At 37.5% G+C, this 11,672-nt stretch overlaps 1 long non-coding RNA gene across 1 annotated transcript; it reads right to left on the bottom strand.

Annotated features, from left to right (window-relative positions):
• Positions 1–3,511: 3,511 nt before the first annotated feature.
• Positions 3,512–4,731, bottom strand: LOC132035095 (uncharacterized). Its single transcript, XR_009409162.1, has 3 exons — positions 4,554–4,731; positions 4,096–4,240; positions 3,512–4,016 (listed from the first exon to the last, which is right to left on the bottom strand). It is a non-coding gene; the product is annotated as an uncharacterized LOC132035095 (long non-coding RNA).
• Positions 4,732–11,672: the final 6,941 nt, after the last annotated feature.

Below are 11,672 nucleotides of genomic sequence, written 5' to 3'. Positions count from 1 at the left end.
AAATGTTCATTTTTCCCCAGAGTTCATTATACTTTCTAAGATCCTATCTAAAGTAACAAAAAGGTGCTCAAATGATAATTGTACAAGTTCCCTATATGACGAGTAACACCCAAGGATAGAAGGTAATGAATATAGTAAAAAAGGGTAAGGATAGATAGAGCTTATATGTAGGTGCCCTGAATTCGGAACCCCGAGCCTGGCGGGGAATATAAAACATATGTATATATATATAAACGACGCGCGCACACCACCGGGTTGGGTACGAATAACACCGAGCCTTTTAGGGGTGACGAAAAACCCCAGCCTTGTAGGGCCGGCACTAAGCCCCGGGAGGGGGACGTAAAAAACCCAATCTTCATGGTCGGGGCGAAATAATAAGCTATGTATATGACATCTATAGAGACAAATGTAATATATGACATCTATAGAGTACGAATAAGCTATGTATATGGCATCTATAAGTACGATTAATGATGGACATCAATTTTAGGATGAATAGTTAAGACTAAAAAAGCCGGGGTAAGGATAACGTATAGATATAAGAGAGTACAAAAAAAGATAGAATACGAATAAAAAATAGATACGAAAGGTAAATGACAAGGATAGAAAGATGTAGCGAGACGCAATAAAATGGTACGTCCCTAAAGGGTAAGTGCTAGATGAGAGCTATTATTCCCCTCTTTTGTTATCTCAAGTTATCCATTATGCTTCCATATTGATATTGATCATGCTTTTCATACCATAAATTTTTCGACCCACGCCTTTTGTTTTTGGGGTGGGCTTTCCCAGGGCCCGGGGGACAGAGATCCATGCCCAACCGTGACAATACAGCCCACATTTGGGGCCGTTTCCCTTTTGGGATAGATTCTTTTTGAATATTAGCACGACTCGCCCGCCCATATGTTATGATTTGAGACCCTTCTTAGGGCTGAGACATTGTATATATGGTTAGAAAGTTTGGGCCCTTGTCGCCATATTTTGGGGTGTTGTTTTGATCGCCTTGCCGATTCATTTATAGGGATAGATGTTATCGATGAAGATATGGTTGCCAGAGATTAGAATGAGATGAGGAAAAGTATGATATAATTAGGGTCACCTAAAAGTGATGAAAGTGTGTTGGGGGACCCCGGGGCTAGCACCGGGGTTTGTCGCGCCTTTGGGTTTCGTGACATAACCCTTTTTACTCACTTCACCATCCACCTCGACAAAAAATAAAAGGCGCCCTTTGGGGAGAAATTTTTTACCAAATGGCGTAACGTTTAAATTTTTAAACCCCCAAAACCCCCCTTGAAATTTTCCGGGTATTTCTGAAAGTTAATTACGGATGTCCCGATTTGAGAAAACCAAATATGGATGTTTGTAGGGGGTTTGGGGGTCAAATATGGATTGTATGTGATGTTCGTGGTAGCTACAAAGGAGGGAGGACACTGGAGGGTATGATAACCTTTACATGCTAACTAATTTAATAGAAATTTGGTGTAAAATTATGCAAAATCCGGACTCATTGATTTACAAATTACTTAAGGATGATATGTATTTATAGGATGATTTACGCTCACTGGGTTATCCATCCGACATGATAGGGCATGAATTTACGATTTCAAGTTGAACTGTAGTATGTGTGGAACTATCTACTTTTAAATATTACTACTAGTAGTTGGTTTATTTCTTCACAACTTCCTAGAAATTTGGATTATTTATGCCTTGTAATTATTTTCTACCAGTAGTATTATACTTTATGTGCTAAAGCATTATGTTCGAATTATGAGGATTTAATTACTGAAATTAATTAAAAGAGCATTACCCCAAGAGACCTTATTTTTTTTTTAATTTTTTCCTATAAACTTTTACTTTTTTTAAAAAAGTTGGATTAATGATGCATCTCCTACATACGAGCCTCTTACTAGCTTCACGGTCATTAAGTAATTTTCTTTTGAACTCAAACTCATCTTTGACCACATGAAATGTTTCTATTGTATTAATGTGGAATCTAAAATGATTTTTTCAAACTTTTTGCCAAGGCCTTGAATGAATGATTTTTTTTTTCAAGTTCAAACGATCGATAAAATTTCAAAATGTTTTAGAAAATCTCGCATCCCAAAATTGACTAATTCTATTCATTAGAATTGAAAAGACACTTCTGTTTATTACCATCTGATATTTCAGTTTCACTAACCACCATCATTTATGTAAATCCATGAAGAGATGGCATTAACACACACAACCACTCGGTGCCTCTCCCTTTTACTTACTCCACTATAAATGGCAAGGTTATTGTTGCTTGCTTTCCCATACATTCCAATTCCTCTCTTGTAAACACAAGGTAATCTATCATAATTATTCCGATAAATCAGTATGGCAGAACCCTCCCTCTCTTCACTTCCAGTAGAGATAATTGAGATGATCTTGAGAAGGTCCTGAGCAAAGTGCATCCAAAGCGAATCTCAGCAGCATTTCCTTGGTGTAAGAGTTATTTTTTGTGAAAGATGTTACTCTTAACGTTACTTTGTTAGAAAATATTCAAATAGAACAAGTTAACGTATTTTCGACTACTCCCGTAAGTGCATTTTTTCTATGTATTTAACCGCAGGTCCAAGCATTTGAGAAGCATAATACTATCAAGGCGTTTCGAGTACTTCCTCGAATTGGAGGAAAAAACTCAAAAATTACCTGAGGCCGGTCCTCGTGTGATTCAGTTTATAGATTGGCGCCACACTACTACTAGGCACATATCGATTCTTTTACGAGGATAGACAGGCAAAGTGTTTTAACCTACTAGAACAAGCTGCTACTGTTGAGATGCATGATATGGAAATCTATTGTTATGGAATTGCATTAATTTGTTCAGGGTGGCACGAGACAACAAGTAGTGTGTTAAGCGCGCACATGGAGCGGAGTCCCTGTTGGTAGAATATTACTGATGATAAACCGAAGAATTCCAGCAGATGCTTGGTCCTGAAAACATCGATAAAATTCAATCGACCACCATTTGTACAGAAAAAGAAGATGGTCACTAGTCAAACAGAATGACCTACACCATTTATGGATTGAATGAAATGTATGTAACGTGCAAAAATTGCATTCTAGACGTAGAGGTTTAGAAAATAAATTTCCTCCTGGTTATGTATAAATATTCGAAGTTCACCTTGTTCATGTTCCGTTCAGTGTGTGAGTTGCAATACCATAATTTTTCCTTCTCCATTTTACCTTTGCAAGTCCTTTACTTTTTTACCAACTCCCTACTGTCTTTGCTCAGTCTTTGTCACTAGTGTTTTATCTTACTATACTGCGCATATTGTCTACTAACTAATTAACGATGAAAGAATATACAAAGAGATGGAAAAAGTATAAACTACTGAAAATAAAAACAGTTCCGGCGATGTTTAGATGTGTTGCATATACAGAGAACAAAATTTCTACTACTCCAAAGAGTACTCTTAATTCAACATCTGTTTGCGAAAGGGGATGTTCTTTCAAGGTAGATATCTTAGCTTATGCATTTAACATCCACTATACATCATTCATACGTAACATGAAGTTCTCTAAAGCCATGAACGGAATCTAAGTTTCTTAGAGACCAATGAGTTTCTCCTCTTTTTTTACACAGCAATTGTGAATGTGTTTTAGTTAGATTCACCCGTCCAATCATTGCTCATAGATCACCTCGACATTCTATCATAGCGATTCTACCATTTGCTAACTCCCATACGTTGCACAACACTCTCCGTCCGATATCAAACTTTCCAAACATTAGCATGGCTATTCCAAAGTTGTATCTTGCCCGGACAACATTAGCAAGAGCAGCTTTTCTAAAGAGTTCTAACCCCTCCTCGTTACCATCGATTTTTTTTTATGCATCCCAACAATCATTGTTGCAGTCAATTCCTGCTCTACCTAACCTATCTATAAAATCAATAAATCTAGGATGGGTGTTGGGCAACATATGTATTTTGAATTCAAAGTTCAGCAAGTGTTAATTGCCCTGGGAAAGTATGATTTTTCTGAATTCCTTGCACCTGAAACTACATATAGAACAAGACCATCAACAAAGGAACACATGGTATTAACAAAGTTAAAGAGGCAGGACAGACTTACACAAAAGTAAGATTTGAAATACAGGTTGGGGATGCATCCGATTTCAGAACTTTGTGAATCATAATTTGTATGATCTCAGACGGAAGCTTTGGAAGAGACAAAGGAATCACCAATAGGGCAAATAGTTCCATCGCTAGAATAACCTCTGCAGCGATTAGATCGGAATGGGGACATATTAGAAATCATTTTATGATAAATTTAAATCAAAACAAAGTAGCAAAGGTAATTTTGAAACCACAAATGCTTCTAATGTAATTTTCCCAATATGGATTCATGAGTAAAGTTAGCAAGCCTGAACAAATTTTGAGGAAGTGCAACAGTTTAACATAGATTCACGAGTAAAATATTATTGGATCACACAAACCAACACATTCCGCCAGTACAAGTCGGAATACAGATCTATGCTACAAATCAAACATAAATAATAGAAAGGTTTTGTGGCTCTGATATGTTGTCACCTAACGTTAAGAAAAGAAATCTTCTTCCTTTGAGATTTGTGAGAGAATGCAAAATGAAACTCCGTATGTGAAGTGATTTTTCCATTGTAGGCTTTGTTTATGAATATATGAGTTCTTGTGTTTGAGCAATGAATACAGAGCACAGAACCAAAGAACTTTTGATATATGGCTTGGTTAACACACCTCATCTGAAAGAGGAATTTGACTTATCTAAATATATTTAATGTTTGGTTTATTTTATATGACATGTTAAGCGCAACTCCTTTAATTAAGTCAAATGTATTCGTTAATGGACTATGACTCGTGATTTATGCCGGTATTAACAATAATTGTATAATAAATCAAGATGGAGATTTTTGTAATAGGGGTAACTGCTTATATATATATATATATATATATATATATATCATAATATTGTGGTCCTAGAACCATACACATCAACGAAAAAAAAAAAAAAAAAAACACAATCTACATTACACCTTAACAGAAGAGAAATCCACAATCTACCCTATACCCCCATCCCAGCAACCACCAACAACTAGGAGTTGGCGATATTCGGCTCACCGTCAGCTTCCTTGGCATTACCATTGCCCGAAGTGTCCCCTGAGAGGATTATAAGCTCCACAGGACCAAACTGGTGGGGTGGTTGAGTGGAGATTTCATACAGCCCAATAAATGGTGATTCTTGGAGTAAGAGGGCCCTAAGAACCTCAGCCCCCATTTCATCATTCAGCCTCTCTATGAAGGCTGAAGCATTTCTCTGGAGGCTCTCAAGTCTATTGTTGCTGCATTTGTACAACAAACGCAACGTGTCGGGGGAAGCTGGGATGGGTTCATCTCCCGGTTCACCGTGAAAGAGGCTTCGTCTGGTGCTTTTAGGTGTGTTAGACATAGTTGGAAGATATTAGTTAACTGCAAAGAGAAATGGTTAGTGTAGATATAGCCAGCGTGTGTTTTATTGTAGTCGCAGATAGTTAACAAGCTGCCACCCATTTTAAAGCGTTGATTGCATTAACTCACTTGACCCGAGGACCGTTGATATAACTATAGAGGTGCCTAGATCGAATTCGGGCAACTTTGGTGAAAATATAGGCTTAAAATGAAAAATAGTTGACCCAAAGTTGACAGTTGGGCAAATGAACCTTTTTCAAAAATCCGTCAATTCCGAGAGATCCGGATGGTTGTTTAGAACTTGTATGTGTGTTTGGTCCCATTCCCAATGCACTTGGGTGCATTTCGGGACTTGGGATGGAAGTTTGGAATTAAGGCACCGGGGATTGACTCGGTTAAGGAGACCTTCGTTGGGAATTCTAAGGCCACGGAGTGCGTTCGTAAGATCTTTTATGTTCCACTATGTATCCGATATGCGAGCATATGGCCTCGAAATTAGTCAAAAAATCGGATCGAAAGGAAATCTTGGGTTAAGTTTACGGTGTGCGGTGCCCGCTTTAGCGACACTTCTAGACATGCAACCGGCACGCTAGAGTGGTAGCCACCTGGGAGAGGTCAATGACTTTTAGTCAATATCGGCCGAAGGGACAGGTGGTCGCAAAGGGCCCATGTACCGCTTGATGGGTGACGGGCGATTAATAATATTAATGAAGTGTTAAAAAGCCCTAGACCCCTCATTTTACCCCATTTCGATAATCAGCTTGAAAGAAAGCTGGTCTTAAGCATATTTGGAGGAAAATCTTAGAGGTAATTCGAAATTCCTACTCATTTCTTCATTCTTCCTTTAAACCATAATCATGTTAAGATTCCCCCTTCTCCCTTAATGAACCCAAGGTGGTAAGAGTTGAAAGAGGGCTTGGAAGAACATGGTCCCTAGGATTACTAATGAATAAATTGGTGATGTTTTGTTAAATATTAACTAATCTAGGCTCATTAACCATAGATCTTCCACTTTTAATGTTGAATTTCGAATTTGGAGATTTAGAGTTTATACCTAATTTGGGGGTTTTCCATGAAATTAGAATCTAGGCTAATTATTGAGCTAAATCGCAATTAAGGGTGGATTATGTGTCACACCCTAATTTACGATAGACATGATGGGCACTCGACCCTTACTTAGGGGTCGAGCGAACCCGGCCGACTCTCGTAATACTCATAATCATATATCACCCGCAAAACATGACATAAGCACGTAACAAAAATTTTACAGAAAACAAACATGCCTTTCGTCTTTTCCAAATCAAATAAAATCTGCAATCGTATGAAATCTGTAATATAATGCACAATAATACATCGGCTTATATAGCCGCTTTCAAAACAAACCTGACATATCATACACTCGACACTGTCTGCAAAGTCTCTAACATAACTCCAGATATCATAACATAAGCACTAAAAAAATATAACCTTGTCCTTAACTTATCATGACTAACTCGGATTATCCCAATGTACCAAGATACGGGATATAACATCCTTCTCCCCTTTAGAACATTCGTCCTCGAATGTTCAATTAATCGCATAGGGTCTTTTGGAGATCTTGGGGTTTCTTTATTACTAAATCTTTCTACCAATCATATTTCTTTTCCATCTCCTCTACCCTACGAATAATGTAATAAGGTCCAATATATCTCGGTTTAAACTTTTCCTTCTTGTAATTCCCTTTGCTCAACTTGTAACATTCTAGGCACATCATCTCGTGTCATTTCCTATCTTACACTTGCATCTCTCGCACTCGCTTCCCCTGTTTAGGGGCGTACTTATACTATCACCCGATTATATTTTTGCCCTTATTCCCCGTATTTCCGGTCTCACTTAGGCGGCACTTTTATTCCGGCAGTTTGATCCTTTTGCCTTTCATTTACTCGCTTTTTTCTTTCCCAAATATCATTATGTTGATACTTTCCAAACTTTAACCCTTCTTCTTCTTTTTTTCTTCTTTTCCAAACTTCTTCTAAATCATCTCTTAATATCACAAACCTTTCCAAATTCTTTTACCATATCGGTATCGACCTCCGATTACCATTACCATCAATTAAGCCATTAACTTATTTTTCAAAATCAGCCATACTTGCAACTTGACCAAATCTTACCCTTACTATTGACACGACCTTTCAAGCATATCACGGACCCATATCTCATTCTCTCTTTATTTTAAGGAAAATTTCTACAGAGTTTCCTCTATATTTCTTATCGTCTCAAAACCTGCATTTGAAATACCAACAATGCCTCACAGTGTGGCCAACATACATATATGCGTATCATATCATATCATGCACCACACGGGGCTCAATATCATCAACAAGCACAAAAATAATAAACATACCTCGTATGCCCAAATCTTGTTTATTTTCTCTTTTAATCTTCAACTTGTATCTCAATCGTACTTCAATATCTTACCCGACATATATCTTTCATACCTTTGCTTACCTGCGTACTTTGTAACTTCCAACATCATCAATTGCTTCCTTCTATCGATGCCATTCTTCTGCTGAAACCAAAGGTTAGTATCAAAAGTCTCATTCCCTATGACTTGGCTCTATGGCACGATCTCAGATGTGAAAAAAGAGTAACCATCCTAGATGCCCGTAGCCTCCTGTTTATAAATGTGGCGCGCTTCACACCATAAACGTGACTCTACTGGACACGACTTTGCAGACAACCCCTAGACGAACCGCTCCGATACCACCTTTGTCACACCCTAATTTCCGATGAGGCACGATGGGCACTCGACCCTTACTTAGTGGCCGAGCGAACCGTGACACTCTCGTAATACTCATAATCATACTGGGCCCGCAAAACATGACATAAGCACGTAACAAAATTTTTGCGTAAAAACAAACATGCCTTTCGTCTTTTCCAAATCAAATAAAATCTGCAATCGTATGAAATCTGTAATATAATGCACAATAATACATCGGGCTTATATAGCCGCTTTCAAAACAAATCGACATATCATACAACAAGACTATCCGCAAAGTCTCTAACATAACTCCGATATCATACTGAAAACATATCATACTTCGAATCACATCATACTTGAGAATATAGCACAAAGGTGCACGATAACATACCGCCGGGACTTGGCGAAAATGTAACCACGTAATGCACGAGCGTAATCACGTGAGTAACCAAATACTGATTTAAAACATTTTCAAAGACTTAATAAAGTTAATCAAAACGAACCATCATTTGTAAACCAAAACAAGTAGTCAAATCGATTTTCTTCCGAATATCACTCGGAACATATCAAACCGAACCGTAAACCATAGTCACGTATCAAAATCACATACATAAAACCGTATTTCGGACTCAACCGATAAATAAGTAATCATACTCGGGAGTCGGAAAGATAGTCATATTGAATTCTTTCAAAAGCCATCAACACTATACGGAGAAAATCGGGACCTACGGACGGAACACAACCCAATCCGGGCCCGCCTACGAAAGTCATAGTCATTATACGTTATAGAATCATTTACGAGCATATCAAAGCCATCCGGTTCTGTCTGTGAAAGTTACGGACGTTCGTAGTTACAAAACTCTTTTGAAAACAAACATTTTTATGCAACATTTGAAAACCAATCATACAAAGACATAAAAACCATAGCTTGACCATATAAAGGTGCCAACATCAAGAAACAAATAAGCATCGTAAACATGCTCGGATTTTACGAATAGAATTTCCGAAGCTCATAATACATCATAACTTAGTTTTTGGCGTTTCAGGACATGCCAAAAGGAAAGAAGGATAAGCTTTACATACCTTGTTTGCTTCCTAAGCTAATCCAAACTCAAGTCTTGGCTTCTCAAAATCTACAATATCGTCATTAGACACCAAGTATTAGCCATAAGCATCGAAGAATCCAATTCCAAGCTCGCACTTTATTTACAAAAATTTGGGCAAAGACATTTCCCTATAAACTCAACATCCCCCAGAATTCAACTCGCCAACATTATCAACAACAATACCAACAACCATATAAACAATATCAATAATCAATTCCAACACATTCTAACATTAGTAATTCCTTTCCATATGATTCGACGATATTCCATTTTCGTTCAATTCGACTTTCTACATTCAAGGCAACGTACAATGCTCGCATATTCAAATACTAATCAAGACCACTCAAGCAAGTTTCAAGAACGCCTCAAACCATCCACACAACATTCAAACAATCCAAACAATACACCATGGAACCCGAAACCTTCCCAACTCAACACGAACAACAATAAATATATTTCTTTCTTCCAAATTCATAAACTATATCAACAATTCACACATTGACAACATTATTATCATAAATACAAGAAACCATATTTAATTCACATTAGCTTCCATAACAACCCTCAAACGACTATAACTTCAATTTGAACCATTAAACTCTCATTTGCATTATAGAATCCACAACACAATATCCCAATCATACTAAATAGAACTAGTTCTTCACTCCTACACAACACCACATATACACGGCCAAGCTCCCAACAATTACAATTTCGACTTGAACCATTCAATACCTTCATTGTCATCACATAGTCCATGACAACAACAACCAAAATACTAAGTAAAATTAATTCGCCATAACCTACTCAAAACAGCCCCTATACGGCCAATCATCAACATGCATAAGTCCATGACAACAACAACCAAAATACTAAGTAAAATCAATTCGCCATAACCTACTCAAAACAACCCCTATACGGCCAATCATCAACATGCATAATTTAACGAGTCTCATTCATTTTCTACACACTACAACAACACACAAACATGCTAAATACAATTAATTCATCACTCCTCCTACACAACACATACCACACGGCTACAACAATACACACACGGCCCAAACTTCAACTTGCAATATTTCATGAATTTCATTCATTTCGACATACCACAACATGTACAAACCATCCATAACACATGAAAAAATAAGATTGCACCTTACCTTTCCCACTTGGTTCTTCAACTCGGCTAGAGTTGTGCTTGTAAGAATAAAGGCTTTACTTGCTCCAACAACTACTCCATGTTGTTAAGGTCCTTCCAATGAGTTGAAAACCTAGAAGAAAATATTTTTTTGTGATCAATTTTTGGAACTCAATTTTCCATGGTCATGGCCAAAAGTCTCCATATTTTTTTCTCCAAGCTTCTTGATTTTTCTAGGTGCTAAATGATGAAGATGACTAAATTGTCATCTTACCTCACCATATATAATTATCACATGTGGGATATGGCCCACATCCAACACATGGCCACATATGGCCATTTTCATGAAATATTAAGTTTTCAAAATTTTACTTCTAGCCCTTAATTTTCATGAAATGCTCAACTTTCCATAATTCACTTTTAACCCCAAATTTTTCTTATTCCAAATTTACCCTTAACACTCCATGACAATGAAAAGATGAATATGCAACTTGTGCACTTTTAACAAAATCGAAAAAAAATATAACCTTGTCCTTAACTTATCATGACTAACTCGGATTATCCCAATGTACCAAGATACTTGATATAACATTATGATTGCCTAGTACTTAATTTGGTATTTTGCGTGAATTTTCCATTTTGCCACTTGTGGAGTCTGCTTTTCCAATTTCTAGGGTTCAAATGGACCTAGTTGACATCATAGCAATGTTAGTATCATTCTTCATGATTGTTAATAAAGAATTCGATTATGCTTAGACTACTTTGGTTCTGAGCTTCAGAGGAAGGGCAAGGCAAAAGAGTGACTTGTTAGTGTTGCGGTTCGGCAATCCAGGTAGGTTATGGTTTACCTTTGGTGAGACTTCGTATAGTGAATCACATATTTAGATTATCATGTCGGAGACAGCATGTGAACCTTCAGGTACGAAGTCGGGATGGATATTACCTTAGGTTGGGCCCTGATGTGTGTTGGGACTAGCCACCCCGTTACGTGTGCTTTGATTGTTCAATTGTGTTGGCTTGATGCCATGTGTAGTTGGTAGATACCGACTTCTGTTTATCATCTGGATTTGGATTAATTGACATACCATGTTGGTATTTATACCCGGATATATTGTTGGCGTACCCACTGTTGGTACTTGACTTATTGATATGTGTTGGCATACCCACTGTTGGTATTGTGATGTGATATGTTGTTGGCGTACCCCGTTGAGGTACTTGTGATATTGAACTTGATTGTTGAT

This window comes from Lycium ferocissimum, chromosome 10 (genome assembly GCF_029784015.1).
Source record: "Lycium ferocissimum isolate CSIRO_LF1 chromosome 10, AGI_CSIRO_Lferr_CH_V1, whole genome shotgun sequence".
Taxonomy (NCBI): Eukaryota; Viridiplantae; Streptophyta; class Magnoliopsida; order Solanales; family Solanaceae; genus Lycium; species Lycium ferocissimum.
The sequence above is the reverse complement of the archived record's forward strand: the minus strand, read 5'-3'. Positions and strand labels throughout refer to the sequence as shown.